Raw genomic sequence first — 23,679 nt, 5'->3', positions numbered from 1 at the left:
GGGTTTGGTTTTGTTGGTGGGTGTCGTTTGATGGTGTTTTGTGTTGGTGTATTAGACTTGGTCTGTTGGTTTGGGTTTGTTGGTGGATGTGGTTTGACGGTTTTTGTATTGGTGGGTTAGACTTGGTCTGGTTTTTTGTTGGTGGGGTTGGTTTGATGGTTTGGTGTGATGGTTGGGGTTTTTTGCGTTGGCAGGTTAGGCATGGCATGTTGGTTTGGCTATGCTGAGTTTTGTTCTCTGTGGTTTCGGGTTGGTGGTTGGACTGGGTCCTTGTGTACAGCCGTTGAAAAATAAGCACGGGGTATAACATCTTTTCCTGTGTATCTTGAATGTATACACGTCTGGGCTAGAGACCAACAGAAGGTGAGAAAGGCCATTGTGGAGTAAAAAAATGCTACCTAACTAAATCCAACTAATTCTGAGTCATACTGGGCAATATTTTTACATTTACAAACTAGCATGAACCTCATTCAAATAGATACATAAGCAAAATATCTGAAATGTTTTCATAAAGCAAGCATCCATATTAGGAACACAAACCAAACACTTTAATATTAAAATAAACTGTCAAGTACAAAACTGCTGTTGCTGCTTCTGGCTGTTTTATGCAAGATTTCATATGCAACATTTCCTTTAAAAGACATCAGTGTTGTAGGGCCCTCAGTGCTTGTTGAGTTAAAAAGGATTTTCAGAGCACTGATTCTTTGCATAGTTATTGCTAAAATCCAACTTGTTATTTAGATAATAATTGCTGAGACATGTCAGTCAAAGCCTGTCCACACAGTTAAACAAATATAGTGTGAATAAGAAAGTCCAAAAAGTTCTTCTGTCTCATAGCATTGCAAGCAGCTTTTAATCCCTAAATAAGTTAGTACATATTTCACATTTTGTATGACTTCTTAATGGTACATTTGATCAGACAGGATGGTGATAACCTCTTCTATCTCCTTATACAGGCCTTCTTATTCAGAAGTGTCCTTGGTTTACAGGGCGAAGAGTTTTGATTTATGAACTCCTTTATACTACTCTTTTGATAGACAGTGAGCCTGAAAATCACAAGTTTATATTATATATGGAATGGAATATATGGAATATTAACTGAATAAGTCTTCCCATATTTCCCTGACCTATAAGCTGACTGCGAACCAAGTGCAACCCTCAGTGGGGGTAAAAACCTGCAAGTTCATTCCTTGATACAGAAATGTTTTCATCCAAAAATGCACAGCACAACAGAGATTAGAAATGGCCAAGTTTGCCACACTGACAATGTCAACTGATGGGCGTTTCGAAACAATTTACAGTGTTATCTTCACCAGTGGAGTCCAACATCCGGAAGACCAAGAAATAAACTGCAAACAAAATTGGCCATACTTTACAGCTGAAACATAACGTATGAAATTACTTATGGCAGTATATGGAGGATTCATTTCGGTTTGACAGATTTTTCTTGTCTTTCTGGGTCGCACCATGTCAAAAAAACCTGAAAAAAGCCCTCATGTCATTGCAACAACAGACCCTTCATGTACATCACTGATATACTATGCCAGTTTGTCCATAGACCTGAAATAAGAGTTTCTTTTCACTGCATTTACCTTGCATTTACACCCACTTGTCAAGCTATTTTTGGAATTGTGGAGTTAATCACCATAATTCCAGGACCACTCTGAATTTACTCCTTCCTTGGTCAAGCATCTGTAAATTTCATCATGCTTAGCAACTGAATTGTGTTTGACTGACGCTGAGCATTTCACCACTTAAAAGAAGAATGTCCTTTACCCATGTGATTATTTTGTGCGCCTTTGCCTGTGGACACGACTGTGTACCTCGGTCTGTGGTCTTCTATGGGATGTGAATAGCAAGCTGCTCCTTATCACATTCCATTGTCAGTGGAATTAAATCTAATGCCAGCCTAGGTAGCTGTCAATGTCTAATTGTTTGGAAAGAACATATTTGACGGGCTCTGACAGGCTGCTTTGCGCTTCTGCAATTTTTCTGAGAGCATTATTTTAAAAGAGAATATTTCTCTGTTGCCGTACACTGAGCAGAAGAAAAATATAATCCAACTGCAATGCATGTAGAATACAGTATATTTAATGTGAATATCAACTAAATGTTTTTGGGGTCTTAATTTTTCTTAAACCATGTGACTACCTGAACATTCATGCCTGAATGACAAACTCCGGTGACTTTATATTGTGAGCTTCATGGCCTCCAGAGCCAGTGAGATGTTTCAGGGCATGAGACCATCCAACGTCAAGCAAGGAAGATGTGGAAATAAAACTTCACAAAATACGCAAGCAACAAAATGCCCCAGAGAACAACCTGAACGAGCTGGACCAAGTAGAGAAAAGCTTCACAGAGAGCCACACGCAATCTCATTCAGCTTATTTAACCACACACTTGGTAAGGAAAGGGAACCCCCATGTTTAAATCATCTAATTGTTTATCATCCAGTTGAGTGCAACAATAAATAAAAGTTTGTTTTAGATTAGTTGCCTAATTAATTAAACCCTAAAAAATAAGCATCCTATTAATATGCATCTAACAGCAGTGCTCCCTTTATATGATAAGATTTATCCATCCATGATCAATAACCACTTGTACAGTGCACGATTCCCAAAAACACACAACATAAGGCAGGGTACACAAAGGGTGATTTAGAGTGTTCAGTTCAACTGAAATATGTGTGAGGAAACTAGAGTGCCATGAGGAAACCCACGTGACACAGGGGTTAAGACACAGGCTGAACAAGATTCAAACCCAACTCTGCACCCATAACCCAGGAGTCTGTGCCATCTACATATGAAAACGTCAAATATGAAAAACCTGGGAATGATAATTTTAAGCAAATTCACAGCAGTGGCACACTATAATTGCCATTTTGTTCTTTTTATGAAGAAAGCACACTAAAACACACTGGTGTTTATGGGTCAGGGCTTCTGTGCATTACAGATTAAAATGGACTAATCAGAGGGACACCACTGACTCTATATCCTCTGTGAGGGGCTCCAAGTGCCCTTTACAGAGCCTTCAGGAGGTCTGAATGTCAGGTGCCGAATCTAAGGGTAAAACAAAACCTGATGATGAATAAAGCCTATAGTTTTGGCAGGGTTTCAGCACCAAGTGCATTAAAACCCCCCCGAATTTTAACAGACACAAGTCTTAATTGTAATTAATACTCAATACTTCAAGGACTGGCAAATAAAAATTCGTCAGTATTTCAGCACGTCCCTTTATCCAGCAACTTCAAAACAAGTGGACAGGCTTCCAAGGAACGAGAAAGGATTTTAAATGTTTATTGCATGAACATACTGTTACATTTATATTATGTATAAAGGACTGGGACCTGGGAGCAGCACTAGGGCATCAGGTAGCATGGAGACAGACTCCCGGAAAGTTGTCTCGCCAGCTCCCTGGTTAGTCTGACGCAGTCCTCTGGAGCTCAAAGTCACGAGACGCGAACACGTGTAAAGATTTTCGCAGCTCTTGGGTGCTGTTACTTCACGAAGCCAAAGCAGCCAGCTATGATTTCAATGCCAGTTTTCAAAGCGTGCTTCACAAACTGCATCAAATCTAAAGCGCATTTCCACCAATAATAAAATGCTGGTCAAATAAGGTTAAAGAAATGTTACAGCATGAAGAGCATTTAAAGTCCAAGAGGCTTTGAGCAGTGCCAGTGTTGAAAAGTACATACTGTAAATACAATATAAACTGACAAGAACGCTCTGTCACACTGTATGCAACCACTAACACCAAAACAAGCCAAGGAAGCCAAGGCCAAGATTAAGACCAGAAAGCTGGGACATTCTGCGCAAAACCAAAGCAGAGTCTCGACGCACTGGAGCTAGTGTATCCAAAACAGTTCCCTTTTTAGTTTTTTCATTATTCTTCAAAGTTGTCTTCCTTAGTGTAATGTACATAAGTGTCCTGTATGTGAAAATTTTAAACAAAGTGTTGTAAAAAGAAGTTCTTTGGCACTTATCAAGTGCTACCACTGAAAGCCAATGTTCACAAAGTAGCCAAGAAAAGTTATTCACAGGCATAAAAGACACAAAGCAACAAGAGTACATGATGACTGCTCTTAAAAAAATAATAAAAATGTGAAAGAAATGGATGTTCCTTAATATTGCATGTGCTACACTGAGCCCATAAAGGCTTATGAGTTATGGCCAGTTGTGTCCCACTGTTCATAATTAAAGAGTTAACTATGAATTTACTTATTCTTGTATAAAATGTTCTATCCATTAATGTTCTCGTTCAGCTTACCCCAACTCACTAAGAGGAGTACTGTGGTTCTATGGGTTAAGAGCACTACTGCAGTTGTACTTACCCTGTGCGGTTAACAGCAGTATTATGATACTCACATACTTTCCTGCCAGTCAAAGCCCCAGTCTAAATACAGCCTTGCCAACCCAAGAGGCCTATCAGTTTCTATTTATACCTTTATTTACTGCAAATCACTATATACAGATGATTGTCACTTGGAGATGTTATTATTATTATTATTATTATTATACTTTGGATTTCACAGCTTTCCAGTTATAGTTAAGTTCATCTGGTCTAGGTCAGCCCAAAGGAAAAGATCGCCAAGGATTTTATTTATTATTATTATCACTATTATTATTATTGTTGTTGGACTGTTGCCCCTAGTGACTTACAATGGAATGCTTTATACTGCAGGGTATTGTTACTCGAGCAGATAAGGGTGTTCAACAATACCCTTGTCCAAAGGCACAACAGCAGGAGTATGTACATTATTATGTAAGTCACTTACATTATCATTGTTCTGTTAGACAAAGTTTCTGGTTAAGTGTGACAAATATCTCAAGAGTCATGTCAACAGGCAGTGATAACCATTCCAAAAGATCATTTGTGGATATTTCTCTATCTCAAACACTGCTGGCAAGAAATCAGCAAATGTGCCACCGTCTAACAGTCAGCAGTGAATATTCACACAAACTTAGTTAAACTGCACTACAGTTATATACATAAATTTACATAATCTATAAATCAATTTATCAGTGCAGTAGTTCAAATTAATCTGTAAATTCTTCATCATAATTATACACATAAGAGCAGTTTTAAGATAACAAAATGTATTTTGGCTAAACTGGTGCAAGATGTACTTTTGGAAATATGCAAATGAAAAAAAAAAACAAGTGTTTGCATTATTTCATTGTCTCAGCATTCCAGAACATAACTAAATGGGCTACATATAGATCATACCTCAATGACAAGTTCAAGGAGGAAATTTCAAGCTTTAAACAACACCTTAAACACCAGAAACTAATATTTCCCTGCACACATTTCTATACCTCCCCAGAAATACATTTTTCCAAGCAGGGGATTTCAGAAGCGTGAAGCTGATTACGCGCGAGAGCCGGACCGTGGACCGCATCACTGTGGTCCCTCCAAACTTTCCCCAGAACCGCGTGCTGCACTAAATCGGGGTGTCCGCATCGAACCACAGTTCCTCCATCCATGTGCAGTTCACAAGGCAACTTCTTTGGCAGCTACACCTGGAGCTACAGAAAAGCAGGCGGGGGTTTATCCAGGAGCGGATCATGATCATCATCATCATGTGTGTGAAGCCGGAGATGGTGATGATGGGAGCCGCGAGGAGGATGCTGCACGAGGAGGGCCACTTCTTCTCCGCACCCAAAGGGCAAGGCTCGTGGACAGGGAAGACGCAACGAGGCACTGGAGCTGCTAACACGCGCGCGCACACACGCACACACTCGTCGCGTGCACACGCATTATACAGTCCATTTCAATGACACTGATAGTATAGTATAAAACCATGACTTGGCACAATGAATGTAGTACTTCTCGGCGCACACACTGACTGGACAGCGGTCGCCCCGAGCGCCGTGCTATAATAATGACAGGAAGGAACGGGAGAGCACCTTACGGCGCACAACAGAAAATATGACACATGGAAATGAGGAATAAATGAGTAAATAAACGGATGACAAAGAATACACAAGTGGAAGTGTGAGGTGAACACATAAGCCCGTGCCTTACCGACCTGCTTATTGTACTCCACACGAAACGCTTCAGATATGTAATTCTCAGTTATTTTTTTTTTTTTATTTTAGTCCTTTTCTCACACAACCGCTTCTTCTTACTCCGTTTCTCAGAACACTTCAACGAACGAGCCCGCCGCGTGCGTGTGTGCGCGAGTGTGTGTGCGTGCACGTTCAGAAGAGCTCCTCCAAATAACGAGCCTCCCTACAGCATCCGGAGAGCGCGTGGACACGGACGAGCAAGCGGACTGGAGGGTGCGTGCCGGACGGGCGCGCGCGCGCGTGCGTGCGTGCCGGAGCGGTCGCGGGGAGCGCGTGGGGTGCGGGTGGGGGGAACCCTTGAAAAATAGACGGAGACTGGGTCGTACCAAAGATGGTGATCTCGAGCCTTGAGTCCCTAGCTAGCTGCGCATGCGCGTCTAGCGCGGCGCGCCGCCGCTCGTCCGTGGCTCGCAGGAGTGTTGTCAGCCCTCCTGAATTAGAATTTATTGAAAAACCGTACCATTTGCAGCAGTTTCTGTTGTTAAAGCGCTTTAAGAACATAGTAACTGCAGCATTGTTTGCTAACGTCCATCAAAAGACAGAATTGTTTCCAGCAGTTCAGCTCGAATTTGCTATATATGATCCTTAAATTAATACTGACTGACTAACAATCCCTAGATGACCAACCCAGTACCAAAACACACTTTCTGTCCGGGTGCAGCTCTAACATACAGATTGTTGTAACTTTAATGTGCAAATCATGAACAGCTATTTACCGTTCATTTCCCGCTCCTAGTCGTAGGGGCGCTTCGGTGTTAAAACAAGTATCTACTACTCTGCCGGTTGACTTTCCTTTTTCCACTCCCTAAAATAAAGTCTTATTTTAACACCCAAATGTTTATATATATATTTCTTCTTTCCTCTTTTCTTCAACTTCCCATAGGTTTGATTAAAGAGCTCCTTCAGTCGCGGCACGGCGGCACAGCGAGTAGCGCTGCTGTTTCATAACGCCTGGGTAGTGCGAAAGGACGTGGGTTCGATCCCTGCTCAGTTTATGTGGGCTTTGTATGTTTCCTTGGGGTGCTCCGGTTTCCTCCCGCAGTCCAAAGGCATGCTGGGCAGGTTCCTCCGTATTGGATGAGTGACAGAGAGAGTGTGTTCTGCTGATATATGGATGAGTGACCCTTTTTAAGTAGTGAATCTAGCAGTGTAAGTCACCTTAGGTGTATCGGCTGGTAACACTGCATAGAGTTCATTGGAAGTTGCTTGGGAGAGGCATCTGCTAAATGAGTAAATGTACTAAGAGTGTTCTCATAGCGCAAATTCACTTATCATATATAATCAGTATCCACACCTGTACTGTTGCAGAACTCTGTTTTCCCAGAATAACACAAACAATGCAAAAATAGCCCTAAATTATTATCAATTACTGTAGTATTATTACCGCATAAATAAAATTAAACAAAGACCATATTCCATATGACATCAGGATGTATGTGTTTTTCTCATTCTGGGCATGTTACATTTATTTCCTTTAGCATATTTGCATTGGCAGATTTAATACGATTAAAAATTTTGATTCAAACACTGACAATCCCCTGTTTTTGTAAGCACTACCATATGGAACGCGTTCATTAAAACTGACTAATTGTTTATTCTTTTGGTAGGCCGACTTTGTGTTCCATGACTTTTTGTCATCAGCTGGTCACAATCTCATAATAAACAAACAAACAAATAAATAAACAGAACATTTTCCAGCATTTTAAACTGCTATTTAATAAGGCGTAATTATTAGAGTCACTACTGTACCGCCATGTCTTTTATAGCTGTCATGTGCACCTTTCGCACATTTTCTATAAGGAATGCAGGCAAACTCAGCCATCAGAACCCCTATAAAATCTGATATCCACACACTGTCTATGACAAATGTTATTGCCATAACAATAGCTGCATTTCACAAGCATTGAGCTGTAGCTGATCAGGGACAGAGGAGACACATGGCTGCGTTTACTGTGCTCTGGCCTTATTTGTACTGGAGTACTGTGTTTGGCCTAAGAGAAAAGGAGCTCTACAATTAGACAAATAAATTAATTGGTTGATTTATTAATTAATTTAAAAAATAATGTGTTTTCACATTCATAATTCAGTCGCCTAAGAAGAGTCATTTTCATAGTTTTGTTTTTTACTGTCGCCTGTTAATTTTAACATTCTGAATTAACTGGCAATAAAATACGCTTGTTATTGATGCTCTGGTTGCTGTCTGATGATAATCTACAGTATGTTAGTGTCCCTGAAAACTGAATGTCCTTCAGCAACAATCCTCCTTCTTAATTACATAAGTAGCAATGCCCCAATTTAAAAAAAAATTAATCACAAGAAAAAATGAGAACGATGACACTTGTGAAGACTCCAGTGTTGTAAGGATATAACATGATTTAATATGGAGGTGTATGACGTTAAGTGGAACAGTTATTCCTTTCACTGGAATCTAAGCTTCAGAGGGAAGGAAGCAAAATTATCTTTTCAATTTATTGCCCTCAATTTTATTTAATTTTATTTCTCTGCTTTGCTGAAAAACACACAGCTGTTAAATGTGTTGCTGGAACAGAAACAAAAAAGGTGGCTCAGTCGGAGTTCTAAGGATTAGTGCATTTCCTTCTTTTTTTTGTATGTGAAATGATTTGGCCTGGAGTGTTCCACAATTAAAATCACTAAGGTTCTCCCATGTAACAGCCTTCCAAACGATTCTGTGAAAAGAACTAAAAATACATATAAAATGGATAATCATACATTTAAACCCAGAATATCCTCCCTCAACATTCATGCTGCCCCTTTTTCTCTCAGAATGGCACACTATACAGTACATCAATCTGCTGCTGTGTTCTTCATGGCTAAATCTGTAGCCTGCAGCAGATCACACAATACTTGCTTGGTCCTTAGATGAATTTAGCAGAAAGTATAAATACACTTCAGAACTGCTGGTTTGTTTAGTGTGAAATGGAAATGCTAAAATAGAAGTTGCTGGTTTGGGCCAGCAGGTTGCATACCTGTCAGGGGAACCACTTTACAGTCTGAAACCTCCAGCGTTTCTATACCTTGGATCAAGGCACTCACCCTGAAATAAGTACACACACACATTGTCTGAGACTGCTTCACCCGAGCGGTCACGGCAAACCAGAGCCTAACCCAGCAACGCAGGGTGTAAGGCTGGATGGGGAGAGGACACACCCAGGATGGGACGCCAGTCCATCACAAGGCACCCCAAGCAGGACTCGAATCCCACACCCACCAGGGAGCAGGACCCAGCCAAACCCGCTGTGCCACCACACCCCCGTCCTGACATAAAAAAAAAAAATAAATAAATAAATAATCTAGCTGTGTAAAAGGGCAAATAACTGCAGGTAATTTGACACTGTATGAACGGAACATTGTCATCAAGTCATCTTAGACATCATCATCTTAGACAACAGTGTCTGCTCAGTAAATAACAATAAAACCTTTGTCCAATAAATATTGTCAAATACATGCAACATAAAAACATCACAAATTTGTACTTGCAGTTATATTTACCACCCACCAAAGCAATGTACCGTGTTAAGATGCCACAATGCAGCTCGGTAATTTTTATTGTATCAGCTCAGGATAAGTGCCTTGATCAAGGGTGTTACAGCAGGAACTGGGGTTCAAACCTGGATGCACTGAGTGCAAAGGTAACAGTTCTAACTGTTATGCCACCTGCTGGTCCAGAACAGCATGCATGTACACATACAGTTTATCATCATAAGAAGCAAAAGAAGAAGACACAAATAACTCCAGCCACAGTGAGGTCCTGCATTTAAATGAAATATGTTTGCAACACACATTTAAGTCATTCCAGTGTTTGAAAGAAAAGTAAACACAGCAGGGGGATGGTTCTTGTTAAAAAAAAAATTTAAAAAATGGCAGACAGTGCAGTTTTGGGGAAAAAAAGCTATGCCAGGCTTTGCAAGTGTTTGTATAATAATACATAACTAAGCAAATAAACATGACAGCCTGTATACGTCTTTGTGAAAAAAAAAAACAGGACAACGCATTACGGTGCAGTTTACCCTTTTTTCCGTCAGAAAGACGGTCCATCGCTCGAACGCAAACCCGTCATTTTACAGTGGCTTCTGAGAAATGAAAGTGCAGGAGGGAGGACATATTTCAGATATTCATGGCAGATGTGTGGGATGCTGTGATACCTGGAGAAACAGAGTGGATTATCCACAGCAGGACCTGTGCAGCAACAGCGGGATCGGGGGGGGTGTCGGAGAAATATGAAGATGAAACAAAACATAAATCAGCAGTGTGCCAACCTCCGGGCCCGTCTCACACAAGGACAGGCCTGGTCGCAGGGACAAGATTACGGTGTCAGCTACTCGACTTGTGCAATATGAATGATTCATATCGCACAGTCGCCACGGAAAGAGGGGAATTTGCATAAGACAAGACTGGCATTTCCATGGAGAAAACAGGAGAGTTTTCAGGAAGAATGGCACGGGCCTTCAAGAGTTTAATGAATGATTTTGTTCTCTGTGTTTAAGTCTTTTGTTTGAGAAAAGGCAGCGGTCCCTTTGAGAGCAGCAGCGAAAGGTCAAACTTTTAAGGTTTACAGGAAAAAGAAAGCCCCACACTAGGATATTTTCCTACATCGCTCCCTTATCCCATCTTACGCATCATTCTGGCACATTCACAGCGCTCCACACGCTCGCAGTATTTTTGTGAATCGATAATGAAAACACACAGTCATAGTGGAATATTTTGCAAGAGACAATGTCCCAAAATTAGCCTAAATGCAATTTTTTACATTTATGCAGCAGACCTTTTTCTCAAAACACCTTTTACTCTGAAGGGACTTATAACGACTTACCCATTTAGAGAACAGGTTATTTATTACAGGAAGTTCCAAAAACTACGCGACAAACTGAGGATGAGTTAATGTTAGGTATTATTTATGACATGAAATGTTTACCCCGTACGGGACAAGCGGTTCTGAAAATGTGTGTGTGTGTGTGTGTGTTTATATATATTCAGCTTTTCATAAGTCCCTTAACTAATTGCACAGAGCACTCAACTTTCTAATACATGATAAAATCTAAATACTCATTGGACAAGGGCCTCATGTTGCTTTTGGGGCTCATTGTCTACCCAGATAATGAAAGATAAATTTCAGGTAGATGCTGTAAATCATGGTGAAATTCCTGCTGAGGCCCAGCCGGTTGTCTGCTAAAGCAAAAACCATCCTCTGTTTTGCACATCATTTCTCATTGTGCAGTCTTCGGGACTCTGAGCTCACATTCTGCGCGCGCTTCATTCCCAGAGAGGCAGCCTGTGTCCTGGCATTCTGAGCACGCCAAACCCGAGTGTCAGTCTTGGGGGATTTGGTCGGGTCGCTTTGTCAAATGGTGTAGCTGACTGTAATGCCAATGAACATCTGGGTACTTGGGTTCAGGTTGACGACAGTAGGCAGGTCTCTGTATTTGCTACCTGTGTAAAATCACAGTAAAATGGAAAAGCATTGCCCATATTTTCTTTAAGTTCAGATCGTTGTTTGCCTTGTAATGTTAGGTTTTGTTTATTTAGCAGACACATTTCTCCGAAGCGAATTACAGCAATTTACCCTTTTTTTTAGAGCTGGGTCATTTTTACTGTATCAGTTTAGGATAAGTACTTAATTAAGTGCACAACAGCAGGAAAATGTTCTGCTGTCTCTGCAAAGATGGTATCTATCTATCTATCTATCTATCTATCTATCTATCGAGGTTTTTCTAGGCATATCCTTCTTCAAAAGGAAGGATGAAGGCAGCAGCGGTTTTTCCTTGTCTGACAGGGATGATGCAGAAGAAATGATGTGTGGAGTAAAAAGTCACATGACAGACAGATCAATGTCATTTCATTACTGCTGGGAGTAATTAAGATCATATTTCTGCAGCAGCCACTTTGGGCAACACACAGAGGCGCTTAAATGTTTTGTTTTCGCACTGTCGCAAAATTGACTAAGTGAAGGGTTTAACTCAGTCACAGCAGCTGAGGTCAGATCACAAAAATAAAGTTTCCAATTATTCCTCTGCCTCCTCGAGGCATTTAGAAATGAAGATTATTCAGCTGCACGTAATTGGCTAACTGGATTTGACTTGGGATATTAATCATAATAGTAATGCACTGGTCTGGAGGCATGTTGCTTTACAGTAATGATGAATTATACATGGCTCAGGAATGACCACATAATCCACAGGAGGGAGGCAGGGGACGGCCCTCTGCGCCACTGCGGCTCTTTCTGCTGCTTGTCCCTCAGTCTTTCTACATTATATGCTGGCAAAACTGCTGCGCTTTCACTTATTCTGCTTTTGTTTTCTCTGCGCGCTGCTTTACAGAAACAAATCCACCTGCTTGTCGCCATTAAATCATAAATAGCGAGCCTTAGTGACAAGCTTTGAATGTCTTTGCAGTTGTTCCAAAAGTAACATAAAGGAATTTGACATGCCTATTAATCTGTCTTTTAATAACTGTATCAGGTTTCGGAATTAATGCTTCAGTATGAGTACCCTTATTTGTAGACAAATATCTGTCGAGCTCTGCACACTTTTGCAGACAATTACACTTACACAGATATGGGATGGTAAATAGAATTCATTTTCTCTATATGGTACCAGACTTCACTTACTAGTTGTTCTGCTTGCAATATGCAGTAGGTATATTAATATATGGAGGGATAGTGGTTACTTTCTATGTATTTTGTAGGTACATGCACAGATTTTAGAATAAATATATGTATATATACACTATAACTAAACTCCATCCCTTCCCAAAGAAGAGACTTTATTACAGTCAATTCACAACAACAAACTGGTAATAAAACCTGTTTATAAAAGTAATGAAATTGCTGGACAGTGGTGCAGTTTTTATTATTTTATTATTCTTTATTTGCCAGCTTCACCAAAAGGAACTTAGAATTAATTTCTACAATGCAAAAGTGCTCACAGGGGTACAAAGAAGCAACCAGATGATAAAAATCAAAAAAAAAAACTGTGCACAGCAGCTGAGAAAAGATCAATATAGAACTGATACAGACCGATACAGAACTATAGACACAATGGTTCAGATTAAGAAAAGAAAATTATAAAGAATAACAGCAGTTTATAGATAACAAAGAATGTTGTGCAAAGAACACTGTGAGAAAAAGTAGTATCATATAAAAATAATGTAATATGATCAGACTATGATTAAAAGTAATGAGAAAGACAGAAGAGAAAAAGAACGAGTTCCGGGTTTATAGAGGTTCAAGATTATGAGTTAATGGTTTTTTCTGTTATCAGCACTGAATATTCTAAATTGTAGGGCAGAGGGTCTCCTTGCTCTTTTCGTCACTTTTACAGGTAATTAGACGGAGCATTAAATTTGTGTTTATTTATTAGCCACTGTTCTCTAAAAATAGTAACAATGTTTAGCTACTTACAGTTTCTTATGCATTTATATAGCGGGGTAATTTTTTCCGTATCAATTCAGAGTAAGGGCCTTGGTTAAGGATACAACAGCAGGAGGTGGGATCCATACCTGGGTGTTTGAGTGGAAGGCAGCAGCTCAAACCTCTACACCCTCCGCTGCTCCTTCCTAGGCAAGCTTCACTAAGCGACACATTTTCATACTCTTTCGTGCTAAGTACTGCAGAAGGTCGTTATTTACTATTTTCCACAAAATGACCACATCAAGACGACATACGAAAAGAAAAACAAGCGAGGAGATGAGCCGAGTGCTTGCGAGATAGTCGGGGGCCAAACTCAGAAGGGTTCATAACCAATTCTTGAGGAGCTGTAGCTGAACGTCCTGCCAATCATTTCATTCTCCCCGGCGGACACATCTGAGTAACACATGAAAAACAGATTGAGCTCCTTCACCTTCCATAACCTAGTAACCGAGAAGACACGGGTCCCTAAGCAGCTCCTCGTATTGAATCTTGGCGGCTTTGAAGAGCCGAGTTTGTAAAATACCACCTCCATTACCTTTCCCGGAAAGCTTTTGATCTATACCTGCTGCCAGTACATGGGCATTTTATCCAGATAAATGAGAAGAAGAGAAATATCACCGGACGAGAATAAACGACAGCGCTACGGCAAAACAAAGCTGGATTAGTGTCATGAGAGACATGGTATTTAAATCAAGTCCTCCTATTAAAAAGGAATAAGTGCCTGAAGAGGTACTAAATAACACTGAGAACAACAATAAAAAGGTGGTATTTATGTGGTCTCTGAGAGAGGATCCATTTCAAGTGAGATGCAAGAATACCGTGTTTTTCAAAACATCCTTGCTTCATTATCTTCCCATGCAGATAATCTGTAAAGAAATAAAAAGAAAAGTTGCTTTTCCACTTTTGGAAGTATGTGTCACGCCCCCGGGATCAAGCCAAACGACCGCACCTGCAGCCTATTAACCCGGACCGGTATAAAGGGAGCTCCGTGCCCGCACCAGGCTGCGGATTCTTGTAAACTCCTCCTTGAGTGGATTGAGCAGAATCAGCATACTCCTTGCCTTGTGCATGCTTCGTGTTCTGATCTTCTGGTTTATAACCCTCGCCTGTTTGCTTGACTACTGAGTCCTGCTTCACCCGTGTAATGACGTCTGAGCCTTGACCAACCCTCGCCTGTCCCTGACCGCTGCTTTCGTCTGTTCTAGAGAACCCGTCCCGAAATAAAGCCGACCCACACTTGGGTCCATTACCTTACCTTCAGTCTCCGGCCTCATCTGTATGACAGTATGTTACAAGTATTGCATATTTTTGGGCAAATTCTGTAGGGCAAACTGAGGAAGCAATAGAAGAAAGCCCTAACTTGCCAGTTTCTGTTGTTCAAAGTGGATATTTTTCTTTATTTAATAATTTCCTTGAATTGGAAACTGAACCTGACTTGAACTGGACTTTCTTAAATTACTGTGTAATCTTTTCATTAAATGTTACATCTGCTGCAATGCATAAGGAAGTTTTAATAGATCACTTGCACAAAATCAGTGCTGTGATCAATACATTATTCCTAGAAACGTTTGACTGCCACAATCAACTGCACGGTAGCATTTGAAATTTTACTTTCGTTTGTATGGAGGGAAAATGTATGTGAACTTGCTGAAATTTCATTGCGTCTTTAATAGTATTGCAGAAAAGCAACGGCACAGATTTAAACTGCATTTTCAGTCGAATGCAGGGAAAGTAATACACGCTTTATTGTGCATAATTCAAATTACCCATGTGAGCCACTTAAGTGTATGTAGCCAGATTTGCTTCTATTTTTGTAAACCATGCGCCACCCGCATCCTAATTTTAATATGCTTTGTATTTTAAGTGGTACTGGCTGTGATTCAGCTTGATCCACGCACCATATGTGGAATCCATATAGAGTCACCTTCAGTATGTGATTGCAGTCATCCAGGAGCACGAAAACTGAAACAACTGAGTTTTAGGTCAGTTGAATTCAGGTGTCCCTGGTTAGGTCATTGATAATTATGATAAATAATAAAATAAAATGATACGTGACAATAAATATGTACTCAGACATCACATTTTCAGAACCGCTTGTCCCTTACGGGGTCACGGGGAACCGGAGCCTACCCGGTAACACAGGGCGTAAGGCCGGAGGGGGAGGGGACACACCCAGGACGGGACGCCAGTCCGCCTCAAGGCACCCCAAGCGGGACTTGAACCCCAGACCCACCGGAGACATATTCAGTTTAAATGGAAACATTTGTATTTTTCAAAGGATGAAACAGCACAGCATCAGTTAGTCACCCAAAAAAAACCACAGGAAAAGCACAAAATTTTCCCATTATGGATCTGCATGTTACTCGGAGGCTGTAAATCTTAGCCAGCAAAATCACATCTGAAAAGAGCCGCACCTGCACTCAGGAACTCTATAAATGTTTTTCTTGGTGGAGCTCATATGTCATATAGATTTTTTTATGTATTTATATTTTTATTCCAAGCATTTGTATGCATTTGTTATAAACCATACAGTAAAATTATGGCCTAAGAGCAGAACGTTTATTTTCTTCTGTTGTTAAGGAGTGTCCTTTGTGTCAAAACATCATATAAAGTTAAAAGTCAGTAAAGTCTTGTAAAATTGGTTGAACTGATTTATCCATTAGCAAAAATAGCAACTAAAAAGAGTTATTATATTAAGGTATAATTAAAACAACCACAAATAACGGTTTATATATTCTAATAGTGCAGCATTTTGTATCACTATTCATTACTACAATTATTATCATTTACAGTTGCTGAATAAAAGTTAAATGAAAACATTTCTTCCTATTAGAAGAATTCTGGTACATTAAATTTATGCTTGATATCAGACATGGTCTCTTTCGTTTGGGAACCACTGAAGTGAAAGCTCTCTGGAAAATCTCTGCGGGGTTTTAATGAAAGCCTTATCTTAAGAGCGTGACTTTAATGCAAGGTAGGCTAATTTAAAAGACTTTACAAGCCCCTTGAAAGCGTGACGTTGATGGAGTCTGACTCATAAGGAAGGTTCAGACCTTTGTGTCAAAGCTGGGATTTTATCCACCTTGACAAACTTCAATTTTTCACATCAGCTCCAAGCTTCAATGTGGCATTGCTATGTTTCGCAGTTCGCCAGAACAGGAGTCTCTTAGAAGCATGAGGACATCAGAACAAAACACATCTAAGATGAATAAGGTGACAGTGAACCACGTTGGGGGGGTGCGGTGGCGCAGTGGGTTGGACCACAGTCCTGCTCTCCAGTGGGTCTGGGGTTTGAGTCCCACTTGGGGTGCCTTGCGATGGACTGGTGTCCCATCCTGGGTGTGTCCCCTCCCCCTCTGGCCTTACGCCCTGTGTTACCAGGTAGGCTCCGGTTCCCCGTGACCCCATATGGGACAAGTGGTTCTGAAAATGTGTGTGTGTGTGTGTGTGTGTGTGAACCACGTTGTTGTGTTCTGCTCTTTTCACCGATACACTGAGTCAGCAGCAGGTGGCGTAGTGGTAAGGGGTGTCATCCTGAAGTCTGAAGGCCTCCGTTTCCCACTCCTGCTGTAACACTCTTGTGTGGCATGCTGGGAATTTTGGCTTCAGTGGTTCACGCGGTTTTAGGTGGCACATGGTGGACTTATGAAGTTGTTATTAAAAACGTAATTAAAGACAGCACAAAAAGCACTTAAGAACATAAAGCATAAATCATGAACAAATGCATCATCCAATTAAAGACTGACCATAATAAAACTAAGGTGGTACAGCATGTAGTGATGCCACCTCACAGCACCTGGGCTGTTTGGGTATGAGTTCCACCTCACTCTGTGTGGGGTTTTAATGTTCTCCTCGTGTCCATGTGGGCTTTCTCTGGGCGCTCTGGTTTCCTCCCACAGCCCAAAAACATCTGTTTCTGGTGAATAGGTGACTGAATTACCCCTAGTGTTTTTCCAGGTTTGGGTACCCTGCAATTGACTGGTGTCCCTTTCAGGGTATGTCTTCCAAGCCTTGCACCCAGTGACTGTGGGATAGGCTCCAGACTGCTGAAACCCTGACCAGAGCAAACGGTTAATGAAAGTAAGCAAGTGATAATAATACTAATATTGACAGATGCTTTATTAAGAGGTCTGCCCTGCATTATCTGCTGTAAGAGTGTATGACAATATTGGGTGCATAACACCGTGAAGTTCTAGTCCTTGTTTCTGGTTACAGAAAAGCAAAATTCAGCATCTCATATACTCACTGTAAAAATACAACCTTGATTATGATTATTATTATTGATGGGTGTCAAGGTGATGCATCAAGTAGCATTGCCACTCACAGTTCCTGGATGAGGTGAGAAAATGTAGAGTTTTGATTCCTGCTCAGTCTGTGTGGAGTTTGCATGTATTCCTCATATCTGTGTGGGTTTCTCCCAGTACTCTGGTTTCCTCCCACAGGCCAGAGGCATGCAGTTCATATGAATTGGTGGCTGAAAATTACCCTGAGTAGGTGAGTGGTTTTATGTGTGTGTGTGTGTGTGTGTGTGTGTGTGTGTGTGTGTGTGTGTGTGTGTGTGCATCATTATTATTATTATTATTATTATTATTATTAGTAGTAGTAGTAGTAGTAGTAGTAGTAATAGTGGTAGAAGTAAATATTATAATGGTAAATATTAAGGCTCCTGCTTGCCGCAATATTTAGAATTTTTGTTCAGATGAACAAATATGCAGTCAAAGCAAATAAATAAACAAATATAAAATAATATCATGTAATAAATTTCACATTTTTGATAATGATGCACTGCATGGTGAGACACCTGCACAAAACTTAGGGCCTTGTCAGTAAGAACCTGGACTGAAGATGAACTGTGGGATAGAGGAGCTGCTCCGGGTTCCGCTCTACGGCGAGCTCAGCTCTGGTGGCACTTTTTTTGTTAGTAGTAATTAAGGGCAGTTTATTCGCCTTACTGCCCTCCGGAGACTCCTGACAGTTTAAATGTGTTCAGAGAGAGATCCTTGTGCTTACCTGCCATGTTAGTCGTCCTTAATTTCTTTAGATGCATGTTAAGTGATGCTCTAATAAAGTCGCTGCTCAGCATGCGTTTAATGAAGTCCTTTGTGAGAGATTTAGCAGAGAAGTGGAAGGTCGAAAAGAAAGACCCCTTACAGTTGGTGAGACATCAGTTTTTAAGTTCCACACACAGCCTGTCTGAATCACTTGTCTCATTTGGGGTCATGGGGAGCCAGTGCCTAACCTGGCAACACAGGGTGTAAGGCTGGAGGGGGAGGGGACACACCCAGAACAGGATGGCAGTCTGTTGCAAGGCACCCCAAGCGGGACTTGAACCCCAGACCCACTGGAGAGCAGGAGCCAGTCCAACCCACTGTGCCACTGCACCCCCTCTGTTTTTAAATTAGTCCAGTGTCATTGATTTATTTATATTCAGGCTTCTTTCCTGGGTTATTCGGGGTGGTCAGGTTTCTTCCAGTAGGACTGCCGGGGTGTGATAAAAATAATTGTACAAATAACAACTCGCACTGTCTCATACCTTAATCCGCCCTTATGTCCTGCTTCGGCTTCAAAACTGCATGTGAAAATGTGAAAAAGTCCTGGAATCAGACATGAAACATATTTCCAGATACATACACATTTACATTTACATTTATTCATTTAGCAGATGCTTTTGTCCAAAGCGACGTTCATCTCAGCAAAAGTCCAACTTATGCATTACATTGAGAGAAGGAGACATAACTGCAGACATGAAAGTCTCAAGCAAACTTAATTTCTTCCCTACCACTTGCTGCACCGTGGTTCATCGTTCGAGTAGGTGCATAACACACAGGATCGACAAATCCCAATACCCTCCTACCAATTTTTTTTTTTTTTTTTTTTTTTTGTTAAATATTATAAGATACACAAATGAGCAAGTACAATGCCCGAGTTGTGGCTGAATAAACACACTACAGTTTTGAAGCCAGAGTGACTCATCAATAACTCCAGCTCACTTTTTCATAAAGTGATTAATCACGGCGAGTGGGAGTCAATCACTATTTTTGTTCCATTGTAATTGGATTTCTATTTCTGGATTAGCAAAATGTTTAGTCGTTTTGATTTGAGAAGTGCAGCACTCCGAAGAACTGATCAACCCTTGTGTCGCACACATAAAGCTTCATTTGTGCTTTTGTGCTTTTTTTTTTCTTTTTTTTGCCTGTTATAGCGTATTTATCTAATCCCATTGGAGAATCAACCAGAATACCTACTGAAACATGTTTAGCAATGACGGCAGCTGGGATTATAGTGTTTAAATACACAGAAAAAAAACTGTTAAAGCATAGTTGTATAAAATCTCTAAAACTTTATTCCTCTACGTTGCCCGAAAGTGCCGGCTGAAGCGAAGCTGGGTAAAAGTGTCAGCTAAGGACTGAAAAAAAGGTGAAACTGTAATATTTTTACTATGAAAACACTGATCTGTACCACAAGATGGCAGCAGGTCATGCTTGAACATTGTCAGCAATTTTTTTCCCCAAAAAACCACCCAGTTTTGTAAGTGGGTAAAAAAGGCATAAACATGTTGTTCAGTTGTTCATTGCAAGCAGCCTGAACAAATATGGGTACTTTTCACATATGTTGATCTCAAAAGAAAGGGCATCCCAGGTGTCACTGTATGAGCTCATGTGCTGCCATTGCATCTTCTAGATCACATTAAAAATAAATTAATAAATAAAGTGCATACGTGATGTACTCTCACATTTGTGTGCAAATACTACACCACCCAGTTTCCCAGCTTAAAACTTCAATTTATACAATTTCCTACATGTTAGGAAAGAACACTACGGTACGAGCGCCGCTCATTACTATACTCTCGGAAGAAAGCATTCTTTCTTCAGCAGGATCTGCTCCACTGAGGAGCAACAGCAGCCAACATCAACACACAGCTTTTTTGCCCTCTATCTTTGTCTTTGGTTATAAAAAAAAAAAAAAAAGAAAAATGTTTTCTGGCATTCCTGTCATGGCAGAAATGAAATCCCACCGATCAGTCTAGGGCTGTGTTTCCAATGGGACCAGGAAGAAGAAAAAAGCAAATTTATCAAAACTGGCAAAAAAAGAGAATTTCTGCTGACAGTCTTGAGCCCTTGCAGAGGTCCTTATATCATTTGTCATATGAAAGGACTATTTAATCCATTGTACAAACATTTAAATTGGAAAGGTTATGCAATGTGCCTAGCTGGTTGTACAAATACAAAAGTAAGGTAAAACCATTAAAAACAAGCATACAGGTGATTTCAACCAAAAAAATCAACTCTAACTTGTTGTGAAACATGACAGCTGAACAGCCATTCTAACTGTTTTTATACCTTCTCCTGCACATATTCTAGTCTTTCTGGAAATGCTGTATTCACTCTTGCTGCAAGTTCTGTTAAATAAGCAATTTAGCAGTTAAATTGTACACGACTTTTAAGAAAACGCACTGGGTTTTCAACTCATAAAGTTTCTCTTGGTTTTACTTCATGGGCAGGTGCGTGGGTTTTCTCAGAGTGCTCTGGTTTCCTCCCACAGTCCAAAGACATGCTGTTCAGATTCACACATAGTGTGAGAGTGACAGGGGGAGTGTGTTCCACTGATGTATGGATGAGTGACCCAGTGTAAGTAGTGTATCTAGCAGTGTAAGTCACCCTGGTGAATATGGTATGTGGGTTGGTAACACTACATAGAGTTCACTGGATAAATGAACTAATGCTGAATAGTCGTGCACATTTCTATCAATTTCAGCTAGACAAATATAATTATGATCAATTAAGCAAATATAAATGTTATGGAAATCTGCCTTTTATTAAATACGGTTACAGATTAGAGAACTAAGCACCCGTTCAGAGATGGACAAGACGCTGGGCCTGAGCACTGACACTGGAGGCCTTTTCCCACAGCTGGACAGGCCCGTCTGGTTTCACCAGCAAATCTGTTACAAAAAAGGGACAGAAAAGTTTGATACTGGAAACACAGTGCATACAGCTCCATATCTCTACTACTCTTAGGTTATTCTTAACTGCTGTTCCTATACTTAACGACCATACAAAGTTTGTTTTTTTAAGGTTTTTTTTTTTTTTCCTAACTAAAATTCCTATTTAATCTTCTGAATTCATTATATTTTTATTTATATACAGTCATTTTCCATTTTTAACCAATTTACTTTTCTGCTTATTTTATTTTTGTGGCTTAGCTTTTGTTTTCCTCCTTCGTCCTGTCATAGTGGATTTATTGCCAGAATAGCTCATTCATTTTCTCTCATTCATTTTCTTTGTTTTTCAGCAATTACTTTTATGTTTATCATATTTTTATTTGTATTATTTTTACGACTTAGTTAGACTCTGTTGTTTCCTTCCCCTTTCCTCGTATTCCTGTCAATGTGGAATTCTTCCCAGAAAAACTCATTAATGTTAATATATGAGCACAATAGCAAGCATCAGGGTGTTTAGTCTACCAGACAGCTTGCACATTAATATGAGAATTGTTTCAAAACTGCCTTATTATAGATCTCAGCAGAGTGGATAGGCACCATGGGAACATGAGGTGTTGGATTTAAAGCAACGTACTGGCACAGGCATCAGGGATTCAGTCGTCTGCAATTGCAATAACTTTTTGTCAATATGTGGGTGAAATATGGTGTTATGCAGCAAGTGCTATTTCTATTTTTATTTCTTCCCAGGCACAGAAATTCCGCTTTCCAGTGCAAGAGAAGGGCAACGAAGGACACCGGCATTTGCCACATGCTGTATTTGGGAACTATGTGAAGAACATATTATGTCAGCATTAGTGTTTATGTTCTCTTGTGTGCTGGTATAAGGTCAGTCCATAACTGCAATCAGTGTCCGAAGTGATTATAATTGCTTTTCACTTGGCCTCAGGTGATAATTTAGCCTTGATCAGTTCTTGAAAAAATGTCCACTTTCTCTAATAGTGGAATTTTAAGAAAAAAACTTGTCCAAATTTAAAGAATTGCCATCGGACCAAAATGTCATTCAAAATCTCTCCTAGTTCGTTGCTTTGATTGTATCAATAATTGTTGTCACTATAAGTGTTGATTGCAACAAAAGTGGAAGAAATATTAGAACAATGTTATTTTTGGTAGTGATTGCAGTAGAGTTTGTTTCCTGCTATTTTTTAAAAAGGGCTGTTTGAGAAACTAAATGTTTACTAAACGGTAAAATATATGTTACTAAAATTATGAAGCAACAAATGAATCGATGAAGTCAGTATTGCTGAAAGCAGCAATGGATCCGTTTTTCTCCAGGAAATCACCCTTGTTTGGACTGAAGATAAAGCACATCGTTAGAGGAAAAAATTAGCTTTGGAATTTAATAAATCAGATGTACTTTCCAAAGCTGATGTCTTTATGTGTATATCACAGGTTATAAAAGTACCCCTTTAGGTGCTGTTTGTCTTTGAGTCAGTTCAAGGTCAATTCATTTGGCGTATTGAGGGTGGGTGATGTTTTCTTCTTTCATGAAACCTGAAAGAAATTCAATAATTACCTTACTCAGAGGCCCATGCTACATCAGTGTGACCTGCAACCATTAGTGTACACCTTCCATCAAATGCAGAAATGATAGGCTCGCTTCCTCTTCATGAAGCGGCAGTTTTTCAATAAAACAAAATTTACTGTGCAGGACACAGTGAAGCGACTTCCCACGATCATCAATTAAAGAGGTAATGGCACGAGTGCTTATGAATGCTTTTGTTGCACATTTCTCACGCAGAACTTGGAGAAATTTGATTATAAATGTTATTTCCTATCACATTTGTTTTGTTATTTTGTCCACAAGGAACAGACTTCATTATTTATTTAATTTTTTTAGAGGTTGCCCATTATTTAAGGCTGTGTCCAATTTTTTAAATGTACCAATAACACTAACTGACAAGCTGCTGGTGGTTTTGTTGCCAGGATAAACTATCTGGAACATTTTTCCCTGCAATACTGAATTAATACTTCCTGCAAAGCTCAGACACTTAACAAATGTGTACATTTACCGTGCTGTGATTATAATACGTATGTGATTGTTTGTGTATCTTATAATATTTAAAAATAAAAAATGGTGGGAGGGTCTCAGGATTTCTCTATCCTGTGTTTTATGCCCCGACTTGAACGTTGACCCTCGGTGCAGCAAGTGGTAGGTAACAAACTTGAGTCACATGTCTGCAGCT

At 40.1% G+C, this 23,679-nt stretch overlaps 2 protein-coding genes across 2 annotated transcripts in view; one reads left to right on the top strand and one right to left on the bottom strand.

Annotated features, from left to right (window-relative positions):
- Nucleotides 1-6,394, bottom strand: part of LOC108926137 (catenin alpha-2-like) — a 268,579-nt gene extending 262,185 nt beyond the window's left edge. The window contains exon 1 of the mRNA XM_018738659.2: nucleotides 6,029-6,394. The gene's annotated coding sequence lies outside the window, so the exon portion shown is untranslated. The remainder of the gene's footprint in view (nucleotides 1-6,028) is intronic.
- Nucleotides 1-23,679, top strand: part of LOC108926014 (alpha-1D adrenergic receptor-like) — a 35,482-nt gene that overhangs the window by 1,649 nt on the left and 10,154 nt on the right. The window lies entirely within an intron of this gene.

This window comes from Scleropages formosus, chromosome 3, assembly GCF_900964775.1.
Source record: "Scleropages formosus chromosome 3, fSclFor1.1, whole genome shotgun sequence".
Classification (NCBI taxonomy): Eukaryota; Metazoa; Chordata; class Actinopteri; order Osteoglossiformes; family Osteoglossidae; genus Scleropages; species Scleropages formosus.
Note: the sequence above shows the minus strand (reverse complement) of the source record. Positions and strands in the feature narration are given on the sequence as shown.